The sequence below is a fragment of the Podarcis gaigeae genome (genome assembly GCF_964106915.1).
Source record: "Podarcis gaigeae genome assembly, chromosome: 15".
Lineage (NCBI taxonomy): Eukaryota > Metazoa > Chordata > Lepidosauria > Squamata > Lacertidae > Podarcis > Podarcis gaigeae.
The window spans coordinates 25,687,639-25,705,029 of record NC_139692.1 but is presented as its reverse complement, the minus strand read 5'-3'; positions in this window follow the sequence as shown (position 1 = coordinate 25,705,029).

Genomic DNA, 17,391 nt, shown 5'->3' with positions numbered 1-17,391 from the left:
TTTTATTTTTCTTTGTAAGTGACTATGAAGACTTTTACAATCAAACAGCGTATAATTAATTAAATTTAATTAAATAAACAAATGCAGTAGCTAATCAATTAAATAGTAGAACGTATGTTTCATGCACAAAAAGTTCCATTTTTTTTAAAAAAAGAGATCAATTAGCAGGTAGATTAGTAGTCTGACAAGGTTAAAAAAATCAGATTCTCATATTCCTTTTTTGGGGGGGGATGCAACAGCTTTAATGAAACAAAGTGCAGTGAGGTTTACTTGGGTGGTTGTAAGTAGCAAGTTTAAATGCCACCCCTTAAACGCAGAACCAGGTGCAAGGTGCATTCCTTCTGCATGCTGTAGTCAGACAGAGTGTGCCCGTCTTCCAGCTGCTTGCTAGCAAAGATCAGCCTCTGCTATTCCTTAGGGGGAGGTTAACTCCACTTTGAACATACTTTGAACATGCTTACAACTATGCTAAGCATTAACTGGATTCAGCACATGAAGAGTAGAGAGTTAAAAGACAGAGTTACAGACCAACCTCTTTAGGCTCATGGGCATGTTTGGATTTTTGAGTGAGTTCCATGGACAGCAACCCGTCTAGTCACTTCTCTCTCCCAGATGAACACGCACACCAAGTGCCAAAGCTGACATGTGTGCACAACATGCACACATTTCAGTTTTCCAAGGTATCTGGGTAAAAGTCAGATTGAATAGAATTAATCTGAGCCTTGAAAAACCCAGAGAGGTGAAAGAGGAAGTGGGAAAGAGCAACACTTTCCCAACTTTCTCATTCAGCTGTAGGGACGCGGGTGGCACTGTGGGTTAAACCACAGATCATGGGACTTGCCGATCAGAAGGTCAGTGGTTTGAATCCCCGCAACGGGGTGAGCTCCCGTTGCTTGGTCCCTGCTCCTGCCTACCTAGCAGTTCAAAAGCAAGTCAAAGTGCAAGTAGATAAATAGGTACTGCTCTGGCCGGAAGGTAAATGGTGTTTCCATGTGCTGCTCTGGTTCGCCAGAAGCGGCTTAGTCGTGCTGGCCACATAATAAATAATAATAATAATAATAATAATAATAATAATAATAATAAATTTTATATATATTCCACTCTCTCCAGCCGAAGCCGGGCTCAGGGCGGCTAACAACAATAAAACAGTACAAAAGTACAACACAACACAACACATGACCCAGAAGCTGTACACCGGCTCCCTCGACCAATAAAATGAGATGAGTGCCACAACCCCAGAGTCGGCCATTACTGGACTTAATGGTCAGGGGTCACTTTACCTTTACCATTCAGCTGCATGTAGTGCTCAAGAGAGAAAAGGTTAACCACTCTTACCACCTTATGACCAAGGAGGCAGTGAGGAGGGATCTCAGAGGCTTCATGGTCAACTAGGTGTGATTACATCCACAGGTGCCACATTGGGAACACCCACACTCAGGGAGAGTACCGCCCTCCAGAAGTTTGGGGGGAGGCAGGATAACACATATGAAGGACATGGCCTTCTGTGGTGGCCATGTCCTTCATGATATATACAAGTGTCCTTCATGATATATACAAGTGGGGTTCTACTTTCTTATTTCTTAGCTGGTCTTTTAATTTTTGTTGTTGTTATCGTCTAGGATTACTTGTGGTGAGGGGTCTTGGTGACATGGTTGGCTATGATATTGTAAAAGGAATTAATGATAGAGAACTGTAATATTTCACTTCTGTTATTATGACTGTCACTATGTTGTTTATATGTGACTATGGCTATGTTATATCAGGTCCTTGAAAGCTAAAAAAAATTGTGAAGAGCTCCAAAAGGACCTCTCTAAATTGAGTGAATGGGCAGTAAAATGGCAAATGCAATTCAATGTATACTAGTGTACAGTGATGACCCCCCCCAAAATATATATATATATATTGAAATTTGCTTTCGTAGATTTTCACGGGTACAGGAATGCAGGTTTTGGTGTCCTCGGGTGTCTTCCCGTGTAAAAGTTGGGGTGTCTAGGCGACGTTTCGACGAGGTCTCACTCGTCATCTTCAGGCTGGTGCTTTCGGCTTCTTGTTACTGGAACAGAGCGGGATCTCAATGTTTGAGTTCCTATAAATACTGTAGAGGGGGTGTGGTGTCTAGCCTCCAATGTTCTGGGCAGAGAGGAAGTTCCCAGGCACACTAGCCTCTCTGCCCAGAACATTGGAGGCTAGACACCACACCCCCTCTACAGTATTTATAGGAACTCAAACATTGAGATCCCGCTCTGTTCCAGTAACAAGAAGCCGAAAGCACCAGCCTGAAGATGACGAGTGAGACCTCGTCGAAACGTCGCCTAGACACCCCAACTTTTACACGGGAAGACACCCGAGGACACCAAAACCTGCATATATTGAAATATATATATATATTTCTGAATTTCACATAGGGTCTGAACTGTGTCCAGGAATGAGATCTTGAGGTTATAATAGATAGCTCAATGAAGATGCTAACCCAGCGGCAGCTGTCAAAAAGGCAAACCCCATGCTAGGGATCATTAGGAAAATAACTGAAAATAAAACTGGCTGTATCTTAATGCCGTTATGCAAGTCTATGCTACAAGCACATTCAGAATAGTGTATACAGTTCTGGTTGCCTCACCTCAGAAAGGCTACTGTAGAGTTGGAAAAGGTTCAGATAGAATAACCAAAAGAATCAAGGGGGTGGAGCAACTCCGCTAGGAGGAAAGGTTGCAGCATGTGGAAGAAAAGGTAAGTAAGAGATGACATGATGACATGAAGAAAGTGGATAGAGAAAAGTGTATCTCCTGTCATAACACTAGAACTTGTGGACATCCAATGAAGCTGAATGTTGGAAGACAGGTCAAAGAGAGCACTTCTTCGCGCGGAAGTATAACGCTTCTGAATACCAGTTGATGGAAACTGCAGAAGGGGAGAGTGCTCTTCTGCTTGAGTCCTGATTGCAGGTTTCACTTTGAAGCATCTGGTGGGCCACTGTGAGAATAGCATGTTGGCTGCATGGGTTATTGGCCTGATCCAGCAGGCTTTTCTAATGTTCTTGCATGATTTTAAATGGTTTCCATGTCATAAGCCACCAGAGTCAAGAGGCCCCCAGAGTGGTTTACTTCAATAAAAATATAATGCAATACAATACAATACAAATAATGTATAATGAGAACAGTTACATAATTCCATAATTCCAACAGAGATAAGGAATGGGTGAAGCAGTATGACCCTATTAATCAGTTGTATAAAACTCTGCTTGTAATAAACTAACAATCCTTCCACCCAGCCCTCCTGCTGAATCTTGACCTCTTTCTAAAAGGGTATAACTAAGAGACAGGTGGAAATAAATGAATTCTTTTGAACCTCTAGATTTCATGTAAACCCCTCCCCTTCCACAGTCAAATTTATTAGTAACATCCTTGAAACTATTGTGGCACAAGTGGTTGCTGACAAAAGAATAAAATATAAAGTAAGTCTAAAAAAAAAATAACTTCCTGGTTTGGCTAAACCATAGTTTCCTGTTGCATCCAAACCATCAAGGTATGGATTGCACAAGCCAGCCAAACTAGGATTGAAAACCAGAATCAATTGTGGTTTGCAAAGCCTGGTTTCAAGGGCATGTGTGCTATAAACAATGTATTTCTATTTCAAAAGAAGCAAATCATGGCAGTATGAGGAGAGGTTTATCAGAAATGAGGGATCACCTGAGGCAGCTGTCCACCCTTTTAGAGAAATCTGAGGTACCTGTGTATCCAGAGAGAAAAGAACCATAGCAGATTATTTTGCTTTGGAGACATTTTAGAAGCCGCTGAAAGCAGCAACTTCCAGGCAGGCAGGCAGGCATAGTTCTTTGCCAACTTTCACTATCAATTTGTTGACTTGGTTTTTGGGCAGGAGGTTGTTGTTTTTTTGTTTGGGTTTTTAAATTTTCTTTTGTTTAGATCCAGCTAGTTTCTTTTAAAGTAAAATGTCAAGCTGACCTCAACAGTTACTGCTTGGGACAGGGACTGTCAACAGCAGGCATAGGCAACCTCGGCCCACCAGATGTTTGGGGACAATTCCCATCCTTGACTACTAGTCCTGTTAGCTAGGGATCATGGGAGTTGTAGTCCCAAAATATCTGGTGGGCTAAGGTTGCCTATGCCTGGTCAGCAGCATGAACTGTTTCATGTTGCTGGACTCCAACTCCCATCAGTCCCTGCAAACATAGCCCATGATCAGGGATGTTGGGGGTTGCAGTCCAACCACATGTGTAGGGCACACATTGTTAAACCCTGCCTTAGAGTAAAACATCTGGGAGAGATGCAGAAAGAAACAACTTAAAGAACAAAATGAGTTTTCTTAAAAAGAAAAAAAAGACCTCTCTGAGGAAACACTAATAAAACTGAAGCTACAGAAAAAGGGGGAAGAAAAAAGAGAAGGTCCAAGGTGATCATTGTGCCTGGTGTGTAGACAGGAGCTCAGACAAAGGGCAATAAAGTGAGGCCTAGCCTATGTGAGGTGGTCATCTTCATATTTAGGTGGTGGGTGGTACATGTTTTTCCTCAGAGGGTAGAGTCTGCAACTGGCTGTGAGAGAAGGTGGCAGCACCAAGCTTTGTGCTTCTGCCCACCATGAAAATCTAACAGAGGACTGGGGAACTTTTATCAGCCCAAGGGCCACATTCCCTTCTGTACAACCTTCCAGGGGCCATATTCCAGTGCTGGGCAAAGTAGGTGGGGCAATGAAGGTAAATATTACATTTGTGCAGCAGGCTAGTTTCTACACACATTCACTCCTACACAAACACCCTCCACCCAGGCAAGCAAGAGCTCAGTGTCATTTCAGCCCAATGGAAAGCCTTCAAATCAGGGCTGGGAAGGGGTGCAGTCTGTGGAAGGTCTCAAGGGTGAGACAGAGAGGACTGGGGCTAAATTTCACCTGCTACAGCTGAATTTCCCCACCTCTGCTATAATGCCTCACAGAAAAACCTCTCCAGAGGGACCCAGACGAACTGCCATTTCTTCCTCTCACCTGATAACTCTGCAATTTGTTGTAGTCTGAAGGTGCAGCGCCTCAGAAAAAAACGCCCATATACCAAGAGTTCGGTAGTCTTCCCCTGTTGTGTGCTGTCTTTTTTAGAGTCTCTGGCCCATCATTCATCACCTCTTTTCAACCATTCAGTCCTGTGCACATTTCTTCTTCTAGAAGATAGCATTTCTTCTGATGGTTTTCCAGCTTCCTAGTCAGGTTGCTTTTGTGAGTGGGTGAGGCATTATTTCTGGGTCTACCTCAAATAGTGAACAGGGTCAGCCCTGGAACCAAACCCATCTCAGCCTGTATTTTATTTAATGCCTGCTTGGTCAAAGCAGTATGTGTAGGATCAGTCATACTACTCCTCATTCCCTCATGGCTGCTCCCTGAGCATTAACCAAGCATAATATGGAGGTGGGAATTATACCAGGTGTGGCTCTTCTCCTCGTTCTAATGCAGTGATGAGAAAAGCTGCACTTGTGGGAAGCTCTCTTCCCCTCTCCTTTCCTGAGTGTCTTTTAAAGCAGGGCTGGGGAACCTCAAGCCTGAGGGCCAAATGCACCCCCCCAGGCTTCTCTAGATAGTCATTGGGTGTCATCCCCCAGCCTGACTCCATTCCTCACCTGCTTCATACCTTGAGCTTTTTTGACTGGCTGGAATGTGTCCTTGATCTGTGATAATGACCCTTGCTGAGTGCATGGAGGACAGAAAAACTGTGCATTGTAGGGAGACAGTGTGGCATAGTGGTTAGGGTGTCAAACTGGGACTTGGAAAACCAAGGTTCAAATCCCCATGCAGCCATGAAGTTTGCCTCGAGGCAAGTCCATGACTCTCAGCCTAACCTACCTCAACAGGTGGTTGTTGTGGGGAATAAATGAGGAAGGGAAGAGAGTCTTGTACACCACCTTCTTCAGCTTCTTGAAGAAAAGGTTGGGATATAAATGCAACAACATGGATAAATACATGCTGTACACAGATGAAATTTTGTATTTGATGCTCTGCCCACTTTTGCCTGTAATTGGTGGAGGTTTTCACAGCATCAAGGCACAGCCTTTGGGGAAAGCAGCACATGTTAAAATTCTGCCAGACATCAAGGACAGAGTGGGGTGGGGGACACACTCTTTTGCATACCCCATAATTAGCTTACAGAACTCACTGCCACATGATATAGTTCGACATGGAAGATAGCTATATCAATTAGCCATGATAAGTAAATACAGCCTCCACATTCAGAGGCAGCATACTTTTATTTAATGTGCTTGCTTATTGCTTACATGTATAAGTTGCCTAAACCTAGTGCTTGAGTTCACACAGGCAGCACAGATCAAATACAATAACATATCAAAGCAGATGAAATAGCATCAGCACCAAATAGGCGGCCTGGCAGACATAAAAAGGGATGCAATGAAAATGTTGTGGTAAAGATGAAAACACTGTCAAAGTTAGAGACTAAACTCTGTTCTGTATCAGCTGTAAGATGTTAAATATCATAAATGATGGCAAAAGGCCTGGGTGAACAAAAACAGTATGTGCCTTATACTGAAAAGATGATAATGTAGGCCTGTCTCAGAAGAGTGCTTTACAACCGTGGGGCCACCACTGAAAAGATCATCTCTCCTATTATAACTCTCCATACTTAGAAAAGCCCTAAGTTGATTATCTTAAGGTATGCAGAGGGACATATGAGATGACACGTTCCTTTAGGTTAGGGTTATGAAATCTGTGGCCTTCCAGATTGATTCATTTCCTTTATAACAGAATTTCTATACTTGCATATAATGAAATATCAGGGTGGTTTACAACAATAAACTATAAAACGCATTTAAAACACAATACAGATGATCGGAGAATACTGAGAGGTGGTATGATAAGCATCTTCAAATATCTGAAGCACTGTCACATTGAAGATGGAGCAAGCTTGTTTTCTGCTGCTCCAGGAGGTAGGACCAAAACCAGTAGATTCAAAATACAGGAAAGGAGATTCCAACTAAACATCAGGAAGAACTTTCTGATGCTTGGAGCTGTTCAACTGCAGAAAGCACTACCTTGCAAAGTGGTGGGCTGTCCTTTGTTGGAGGTCTTTAAACAGAGATTGGATGACCATATGCCAGGGATTCTTTAGCTGTGGTTCCCTCATTGTAGGGGATTGGACTGGATGACCCTTAAGCTTCTTTCCAAGTCCATAGTTCTATGGCCATTGAAGTGACTGGCTAATCTTAAAACAACAACAACAACCAACCCACAATAATAAAACATCTGAAAAGGCCTGTCAACATAAAAAAAAGGTCTTTAAGACACTAAACCTTCCAAATCTCTACTGGGAGAGTGTTTAGCAGCATGTGACTGGCAACACTAAATGCCCAATTTGTAGCAGAGACTGGTCAGGACTCTGTAACACGGGGCAATTAACCTCACTCCTCTGGATGATCTCAGTGCCCAAGCTGGGTTACAGTTCCCATCATCTATGACAGGGGTCAGCAAACTTTTTGAGCAGGAGGCCGGTCCACTGTCCCTCAGACCTTGTGGGGGACAGAACTATATTTTTTTTCGGGGGGGGGGGGATGAACGAATTCCTATGCCCCACAAATAACCCAGAGGTGCATTTTAAATAATAGCACACATTCTACTCATGTAAAAACATGCTGATTCCCAGACCGTCCGCAGGCTGGATTTAGAAAGTGATTGGGCTGGATCTGGCCCCCGGGCCTTAGTTTGCCAACCCATAATCTATGACCATTGGCCATGTTGGCTGGCAGCAGGTAGAGTCCAACCACATCTGGAGGGCTGTAGGTTTCCCATACCTTCTTTAGGTACTGGATTCACAAGCTGTGTGAGTTTTTATAGATCAGAACAAGCACCTTGAATCCTTAGTGCTGGGGGACATGTAATAGCCAAGGAATGCTGCAAAGAGGGGAGGGTGCTCTTGTGCTCCAGTCCTGCTTGTGGGTCTCCCATGGACATCTAGTTGGCCACTGTGAAAACAGGTTGCTGGACTAGATTGGCCACTGCAGGCTCTTTTTATGTTCTTATGGTGAAATCAGGCCCAGACCCATTGACTTCAGACAGTGGAGACTGGTCCATAAAGGCAAATGGGGTCTGCCCCACCACCCTCACCCATTTGCCCTTGCTTTCTTACTTAGAACTAGTCCAAAAAGGTAGCACTGGAGGAGAGGGTTATTGATGGCTACTAGCCATGCTGGCTATATTTTGCCTCCATGGTCAGAGTCAGTAATGCTTCTGAATATCAGCTGCTGGAATCCACAGGAGGGGAGAGTCCTCTTATGCTTGGGTCCTCCTTGTGGACATCCCAAAGTGGGATTTATTATTTTGCCCCATTGCTCCCATGCCCTGCCGCAAGCTTCCAAGAGGCATGCTATTGGCCACTGCTGTCCACCCGCAGGCCCCTTATCCCCACTCCCACCCTAAAGTATTCATAGCTTCTTTAAGTAGGGCAATAAAGGCATTTATGTAGGTAACGCACTCAACAGTAAAGTGATGGCCTCAAAGAAACCATTTTATGTTTCTAAAAGATGGAATGAGGAGAGCTGTAGGGGTACATAATAATATGTATTTCAATGATGGAGCTTCTCGGGACAACGGCAGCAGGGGATATTTGTTTTTGTATAGCAGGAAAAGCTTCTAAAATGCATATTTAAATTGATAGGCAGTGCCATCTCCAAGTGGAGACATTATGGTCTGCTGAGTGCATTTTAACACAAGAGGGTTTTTCCTCCTTTTTGGTGCTTTTTTTTTTACTGTCACATTATTATTCTTTTTTAAAGCTTCCTCAATGCCTAGTTACCTGTGGAACCCTTTTAGCGTCTGGGGAAAATAATACAGAGCCTTAAATCTTCCTTGAAAGAAAAAGATACCTTCGCTTTCATGTTGCTTTCCCACCCCCACCCCCACATCTGCTTTGTTTTAAAGGCACAACAATGCATCCACAAGCCCACAGGAAGCAATGATGGGGCGGGGCGGGGGGGGGGAGCCATCCCGATTCTTTGAAGAGAAGGTTTGAAAGACATTGATGGAAAGCCAACAAAACTCTCTAAGTTGGAGTAGAGTTCAGATGCCAAAGTTTCACCTGTGAATTTATTGGAGCCCCCCCAAATTTGTTGTGTTTGCAGGAGATTCACTGGCTTCTCAGAACTGTATTCCCAACACTGTAGGACTTAATTCCTTCTGTGAACTTATTGGAAACCAGCAGGTTTCTTGGGATTCAATGAACTTTACAGGGTTCTCCTAAAACTGTAGGTCCAAATTCTCTCTGTGAACTTACTGGAACCCAGCAGGTTCCTTGGGGTTCCAACTTTTTCCCAAACCTTTCCCATATGCAAGTCCCATATGCAGAAGTTGGTTGTGCTGCCCTGTGATATGATGGTGTGCTTAGCACCACACTTGGGCAGAAGAGGATTATGTGAATGTGAACCACAGTCTACAACAGAGGCAGGGAACCTCTGGCCTGTGGGCCTAATAGGGCCTGCCAGACCTCCCTGTTTGGCCTGTGGTACTATTTTTGACCAAGCCATACCCACCTACCATATATTTGACATCATACATAGCCTCAAGTGTGGGGCAGGTAAAGATGTAGCTGGACCAGAAGTGGGTGTGCAGGTACGGCCAATGCCTGCACATGGAAAGGCCTCTCCCAAGACCTTGGAAAGCTGCTCCAGTTAGAGGACATTATGCTGGACTAGCTAGATAAACTATTTTGTTGGTGATCTGAGATGAGATACCCACACAGAAGCAGAGAAAGGTTCAGATAGTTTACTGTTGCAGAAGATAAGGCTCAGTAAAGCAAGTCTGGATGTAGATATATACAGTTATATACAAGCAAAAGTAGCTCCGTTACTCTAAATTATGTCAGCAATTCTAGATGTAGCACTGGACAACTAACATTGTAGTACTGAGCTGACATGCATCAATCATGTATATAGTTGTGGCACTGAGCTGGGGTTGTTACCTTGGGGTGGGTGGGAGTTGGGGGCACTCTTATGCAGTGCTTCTGCTCCTTCCTTCTGGGCCGTGTCCAGAAAGTGGTGTTGGGGGCGAGTGTTCGGACCCCTGGGCTATGTCTTCTCCCCCATGCTATTTAACATCTATATGAAGCCACTGGGTGAGATCAATAGGGGGGTTGGGCTGGGTGTTCATCAGTATGCAGATGATACCCAGCTCTACCTCTCATTTAAATCAGAACCAGTGAATGCAGTGAATGTCCTGTGTAAGTGTCTGGAGGTGGGTGGTGGATAGATGGTGGCTAACAGATTGAGGTTGAATCTTGAAAAGACAGAAGTACTGTTTCTGGGGGATAGGGGTTGGGCAGGTGTGGGGAACTCCCTGGTCCTGAATGGAGTAATTGTGCTCAGAAACTGCAACTAATCCAGAATGTAGTAGCTAGATGGTGACTGGGAATGGCAGCTGGGACCATATAACACCAGTCCTGAAAGATCTACATTGGCTCCCAGTACAATTCTGAGCACAGTTCATGCAGCTGAGATCATCAGTGCCTGGGATTCATACACTCTTCATTCCTCTCTCTTTCTGGCTTTGTTTCCCTGCCTGTCTGTGAGGTTGTGTCTGTCTGTCTGACTCTCTTTCTCTTCCCATGAATGGCTACCCATTTCTCCTTGAAATCTTGTTAGAATATAAATGCAACATCTATTGATTTGCAATTCATACAATCCAAAGATGTTATTTTTTTTTAAAAGAAAGAAATGTTCTCTGAATTCACATAACCACCAGAGTAATAAACAGAACATGCTGGTGAATGGGCACACTAACAACCTACCTGTCACTCAGCAGGCCTCTTAAGGGATCTGGTCACATCTGAAGTTGCAACCTATGACCATTTGCTAAGAGGTCTGCTTTGCCTAGAGCAGGGGTCTGCAACCTTTAAGACAAAGAGAGCCATTTGGACCCGTTTCCAAAGGGGAAAAAACTGGGAGCCGCAAAACCATTGCGACATTTAAAACAAATATATCTCCGGAGCCGCGACCTGACAGTGGGCGGGAAGGTGACGTCGGGACGGTGCGTGACTAATGCACGCACCGCCCCCATGCGACGTCACAGCCAGTACAGCGCTCACCACAGTGGGGAGTGTCAGGGCGCACAATGCGCCTCCTCCCCTCACTAGTATCCGCCCCGTAGCCACGGCAAAGGTGTAAAAGAGCCACATGCGGCTCCGGAGCCACGGGTTGCAGACCCCTGGCCTAGAGGATGAGCTTTTGCACGGAAAATATGGCTGTAACGGAACTTGAGAAGTTCAGAAGGGAAACCAGATTTGCACCTTTTTGCTGCAATCACATATGCATACAGATCAAACCTAACTTCATGGACGCAAAAGCATTCACCCAGTAGATGAGCTTGCCTGAAACTTGTAATTGATGATCAGCATCATAAGCAGGTACTGTGATGTTCCAACATGCACAGGAGGGTGTTCCCAATGGTAGAGTCTGGTCATAGATGGTAGTAGCTGATGGAGGACAGAGGAAGCTGGTTAAAAGGCCACCTGCCATAGCAGGCTCATGCTCACGAACGAGAAGCCAAAGGCAGCATGAGTGTGGAAGGAGGAGAGAGAAAGAAAGCACAATGCCAGCTCTTAAAACGCAAGGGAAATGAGGAGCTCCGCGGAGCAGAGCAATATGGCTCCAGCAAACCGAGAACAATCAGGCTGAGCCGTATGAATGGATTAAGTAGTATTTAGCGGCTGAGGAGGATAAAGAAGAAGTGGGCTGGAGTGCGGGAGAAGATACACCACACTATATTGCTCATGTCTCAAAGTGCCAGGCTATTGAAAGCCTTTAAGAGCATTATATCCTGGTTATAGTCTTTATTTTCTTCTTTCCCAACCTGCTCATATTAATAGGCATACATCCCACCCCTTACTTTGTGCATTTGAAATCCCACAGCTACACAATAGCTTACTGTACCAGTGGTGGCAAATGTCTCTGTGTGTGTAAATTGCCCAAGCGCACTGGCTTGCTTTGTAGCTAAAGTCTGCTGCATTTTCCAATAACACACTCTTCCTCAGTCTGGGGAACTCTGGATATTGTGGGACTCCGACTCAGATTCAGCCAACATTGCCCAATGGTCAGGGCTTTGGGGAGTTGGAGTCCAACAGCATCCGGGGGCCACATCTTCCCAATACCCTGAAAAAGCCCTTTGTCTGATCAGGCAAGGCAGTTAAATCATTTGTAAGGGATTAAACACATACAAACAAATAGTCAAACAGGGTTTACACAAAACATGTTACACTCTATATTCCAATATTAACTAAAACAGAGTAGCATCCAGAGATGGGCAAACATGTCAATTTCTCATTTTTCCAGTCTTAAATTCAGTTCTCCTCTTTTCCACATTATTATTATTACTATTATTACTGCTATTATTATTATTATTATTATTATTATTATTCTCCACCAGTCTGGCTAGCCACTCTGGATGACTTACAATATATCTAAAAACATAATAAAAGCACAGTGGTGTAGCGTGGGTTGTCAGCACCCGGGGCAAGGCAAGTAATTTGCGCCCCCTAACCCGCACGCCTGGCACCCCCCCTCCACAGTGGGCGGCGACCTGGTGGCTCGGATTGGATTTGCACAGCCAGCACTGCAGTGAGAGAGAGTGAGTGAGCCAGGTAGGGGCAGAGAGCTGTGAGTGCGAGCGTGCCCCCCCAGATGTTGTGCCCGGTGCGGCCGGCCCCCCCTGCACCCCCCACGCTATGCCACTGTAAAAGCATCAATCCTTAAAAAATTCCCTAAACAGGGCTGCCTTCAGATGCCTTCTAAAAGTCAAATAGTTTATTATTTCCTTGACATCTGAAGGGAGGGTGTTCTGCAGGGAAGGCACCACTACCAAGAAGGCCTTCTGCCTGGTTCCCTGTAACTTCACTTCTTGCAGTGAGTTTATGATTACTTTTTTAAATTCTAATGAAAATTCATCAGTATTTCAACATGATTTTCTCCTAATATATTCATTTTTGTACATATTTTGGCCTAGTGTGCACGTTTTTGTCCAATTTTGTCCAATGTTCCCTAATATACTGCATTTTTAAATGATATTTTCAATAATACATGAATTTATATTCAAATTTTACCCTAGTATGTACATTTTTTTGGACATGTTACTTGGCTGGAGAACTGCACTGAAAATTTCAGAGAAGTGCAAATTTCAAGAGATGGCTGTATTTCTGTTCTCATATCTTTTAGAAAGTGTGACTTGGGTAGATTCACCTTTAAATGTCAATCAAATCTATCTCTCACCCCTCACTTTTAGGTGATTCTGCATTAAAATTACAAGTATTGCCTTCATATAATATAATATTCTCTTTTAAAAATCACACTACATTACATATTATTTAAATTTCTATACTATAAATTAATAAATGCATTGCTAATTAACCATAACCATTGCAGTAAAAGGGAAGGAGGGAGGAAGATACCTTCCAAATATGTCCTATTGCTTCTCCTCTTGAAATGTAGGGGAAAGACAAAAAGAGCACAGGAAATTGGAAGTGTGAAGGCCTAAACAAATAAGCAGAACTGGAAAGAGTTCTGCTATTGATTCTGCAGTGGGAGGAGGCCACGTCTGGAAAAAAGGGAATCAGCATACTGCTAAGTGCACTTAGAACTTTTGTTCAATGCAAAAGCAGAACAAAGTGAATGGGGCGGTAGTTCCAATCAGGGACTAATTACTACGTCAGTTTGAAATTAGAGATGTCAGAAATTATCTTACATCACCTCAAAGCTCTAGAGCGGGTACTGTGAATATACTCGCTCTTGGTTTACTGGGGAGAAGCTGGATACAGGTGTAAGATTTCAAGTGGGGTTAGTTTAACTGCAGAGTTCGATGGCTTAGCCTTGGAATATACTCAAGCAATGTGTTTTGAGAGTATTTGTTGTGATTACTCAAGAGGCTTAGAGCCACTTTTGGCCTCTGCCCTTGGACCTAAAAGCCTCAATCCATGAACAAGCAACTACAACTGCATTTAAAAATGCTCTGGAAGAATCATCACACATAGTGTGTTTATCATCTGTTGAAGCTTTGCTCCAGAATCCAAGCTCCTAACATATGCTATTAACTAAACTGCTGGAAATTTTTCGTCCTAAGGTTCTGCACAGCTTTCTAGCAGGGATCTTAATGCAGGCCTACAGCAGTGCTTCTCCTAGACCAGGGTTTCCCAAACTTGGGTCTCTGGCTGATGCTGGACTACAACTCCCATCATCCCTAGCTAGCATGACCAGTGGTCAGGGATGATGGAAATTGTAGTCCAAAACCAGTTGGACACCCAAATTTGCAAAAGACTGTCCTAGACCATCCTCATTATGTTAAACTATGGCTTAGTATTATATGTGACTGCAGCTATTCCAACCTCCTACTTATACTGTGCTGCAGGAGCAGAGGAAAGTGTGTGAGTGAGCTTGAAGCTCACTGTGACTTGTTCCCATCACTATAAAATGTCCAAATGATGTCAAAAAAGGTCCATTGTGCCAGAGTGCTGATCCACCTATCTAGTCTAACATTGTCTCTTGGCCTGCCAAGCATCTCTAGTAGAGGTCCTTCCCATCACATGCTTCTAGATCCTTTTAAACTGGAGGTGCTGAGGATTGAAACTGGGATCGTATGCCTGCAAAGCATTCTGTGCTTTACAGGTGTGAGTTGTGACTCTGAAAGGGAGCATTTACACCTTGCATGGTGAAGAGCAGGGGTCAGCAAACTTTTTCAGCAGGGAGACGGTCCACTGTCCCTCAGATCTTGTGGGGGACTGGACTATATTTGGGGGGGGGATGAATGAATTCCTATGCCCCACAAATAACCCAGAGATGCATTTTAAATAAAAGGATACATTCTACTCATGTAAAAACACGCTGATGCCCAGACTGTCCACAGGTTGGATTTAGAAGGTGATTGGGCTGGATCTGGCCCCCAGGCCTTAGTTTGCCTACCCATGGTCAAGAGCAAGGCTGTGATTGACTGGTTCCACAAAGCTGGCAAGAACTATTCAGATGTCTATGTGTGTGACATGGTGGGGGTGCGGAGTCACACCAACAGCAGTTTTGTTCCTCATCAGCTGACAGCAGGATCACACCCCCCTTGAGCAGAAGATGGAGTGTCTGATACCCTCATGGAAATCTTTGATCACAGTAATTATCCTCGACTGAAGTGTACAAAACACTTCATCTGCAGGCTGAAATCAACCTCTCTCCTCTCACACACTTCCAGCCACTGGTCCCCCAATACCTCCCATGGCTCTGCTCTGCCCATCTGATCCAGTGTAAACACTCTATCACTGTCACCTGTGGCAAAATTTCCATTTACCTTTGACGCACTGATGGGACGTGGAAAGCAAGCCTTTTCGTAGTAGCTTTGATCAAAATGACTGGGTGATGCTGTGGAGAGGGTGCTAAAAAGGAGAGAGAAGGAGGGAGGGAGGACAGCATGCACCATAAGTTGCCAATCTATAGGAGGAGACAGGTTCAAGGATAATTCAAACCTCATTTAGCAATAGAGGGTTTCTCCTAAAATATGAAATAATATAAAAGAGAGTGTTGGAAGAAGAGGAGACTGGAAAAAATACCCCCCCCCCCCAGTTTACTCTCTCCTTTTATGCTTTCCTTGTATTCCTATGTGCCCCCCTGCATTTTTTACACACACACACACACAATTGCTGACTATCGAGCTCTTCCATGCTGTGTGTCTCACCTAAGGACAGACGATGATAGATTAAAAGAGGGGAAGAATACAAGCAAAGAAAACACTGCAGTGAAGAGAAAACAGAGCAGTGCAACGGGAGAGGGAAGTTGTTGTCACTCAGCCTGCCAAAGAATCATAGTCACAAACCAGTTTTATTATCCCATTGCTTACATTAAAAGCCTGGAACAACTCTGGACCAGATTACCTGAAATATCACCTTCTTTTCCAATGCCCGCATCAAGATCAAGAAATTTTGCCATGACCTTATCAGCTTGTAGTAACATGGAGGCAATCTTTTTGCTAGTGGTGCCCATATTGTGGAATTGCCTTCCTGCTGAAATGTGCGGAGGTCCCATCAGCAATGGCATTCCACTGGCTCTTGAAGACACCTGCTTAGGCAAGCATTTCCTTGACCACCTGACTTGAAGTTCCTGCTTTGTTGTTTCAGCTGTTTAATTATGCTATTCGATGGGTTTCTTTATTATCATTGTATGTTTTAATTATGGATGCTTTAAGGTAGTTGTTTCACTATACAGTGGTACCTTGGGTTACAGATGCTTCAGGTTACATACGCTTCAGGTTGCAGATTCCACTAACCCAGAAATAGTACCTTGGGTTAAGAACTATGCTTCAGGATGAGAACAGAAATCAGGCGGCGGCGCGGGAGGCTCCATTAGCTATAGTGGTGCTTCAGGTTAAGAACAGTTTCAGGTTAAGAACGGACCTCCAGAACGAATTAAGCTCTTAACCCCAGGTACCACTGTATATATTATTTACAAATAACTGTATTTTTAAAATTGGTTTTATTTTTGTTAACAGATGCAAGTCCGTTTAAGTTCAATCGGGGTGACTTCTAAAGAAGTGGGCATTGTAATTCAGTATCATTCAGTAAAACTTTTCTCCGTTACTTGATCTTCATGATTTCCCTCTTCCGAAATCAGGCTTCTGCTCAAAGTGCAGAAATTGAGTCAGTTTGTGGGTGGGGGAAGCTGGCATCTCAAAACAGCTGAAAACTGATGAAAACTTCTCTAACTACATGCATAGTTCTTGGTTTCATCTCCCAGTGCTTCCAAAAAAGAAGGAAGATGGAACACATGGAGTATATCCAATAAAGTGGAAAGTGGAAAGCCTGAACTGGAGGAAGAAAGTAAATATTGCTGTGATATTGTGAGACATAGAACAGACCCTATAACCAAGAATCATGTTGAGATGGAGAGAGAGGTGGGGGGGTGGAGACATGAGCAGGTGCCTTAGGGAGGTTTTGGCCCCCCTCCCCTCTCCTAATCTCTGCAGAGCAAGTGTTTTCCATATGCTGAGCGGTTGGTTAATACATCGCTTAAAATGGTATTGCATAGATATTTCAGACGCACTGTGCTGTGTGCCATCTGCTCTTATGTTATATGTTTCACACATTCTGGCCAATTTGGAGATCCTGTAATTTTCCCTCTCCTTCCATTTCATATGCAATGTAAGTAGTTGGTGAGGCAGGAATGGGAACCTGTAAGGTTGGGAAAGCAGGGTGGGTGGGTGGGTGTTTATTTAGAAAAGAAGTTTGAAATGCATTTTCAACTATCTGCAAAACAAAGTTTTCTAAGAGACCAAAACTGCCTGAAGCTGTTGGTTCATTATCTCTAAAAATGCAGGAGGGAGAGGCAATGGCATGGCGAAGTGAGGGAAGGTCCTGGGCCAAATTGAAGCCACCGT